At 60.3% G+C, this 441-nt stretch overlaps 1 pseudogene; it reads left to right on the top strand.

The window, feature by feature from the left end:
- LOC136685974 (28S ribosomal RNA) overlaps positions 1–441 on the top strand; it is a 4,635-nt pseudogene extending 4,194 nt beyond the window's left edge.

The following is a 441-nucleotide window of genomic DNA, read 5'->3' as shown; positions in this document are numbered from 1 at the left end:
TGGCGTTGCTCCGATAGAAACCCCGCTCAGTACGAGAGGAACCGCGGGTTCGGATACTTGGTATTCGCGCTTGGCTGTGGAGCCAATGGTGCAAGGCTACCATCCGAGGGCTTACGACTGAACGCCTCTAAGTCGGAATCCCGCCTAGAAGGAGCGATACGTCCGTGCCCGAGGTTCGATACGGTTGGTCCGGGATAGCCGCGGCGCGCGGCGGGGGAAACTCCGCTCCGCCGCCGGTGACCAGAGCCGCACGAGACTGGAACCAGGGCCGGGGCTAACGAACGCCTCGGTCCGCCCTTCCGTCCCTAAGCGCATGTTCCTTGATCCGGGGTGCGAAATGACTCGTAAACGACCTGATTCTGAGTGCGGGTGTCATAAGTGGCAGAGCGGGTGCATATACCGCGATCCATTGAAAGTCATCCCGTCCACTCAAACATTTGT

The sequence above is a fragment of the Hoplias malabaricus genome, unplaced genomic scaffold, assembly GCF_029633855.1.
Source record: "Hoplias malabaricus isolate fHopMal1 unplaced genomic scaffold, fHopMal1.hap1 H_1, whole genome shotgun sequence".
Taxonomy (NCBI): domain Eukaryota; kingdom Metazoa; phylum Chordata; class Actinopteri; order Characiformes; family Erythrinidae; genus Hoplias; species Hoplias malabaricus.
This window is presented reverse-complemented; position numbering and strand designations above follow the sequence as displayed.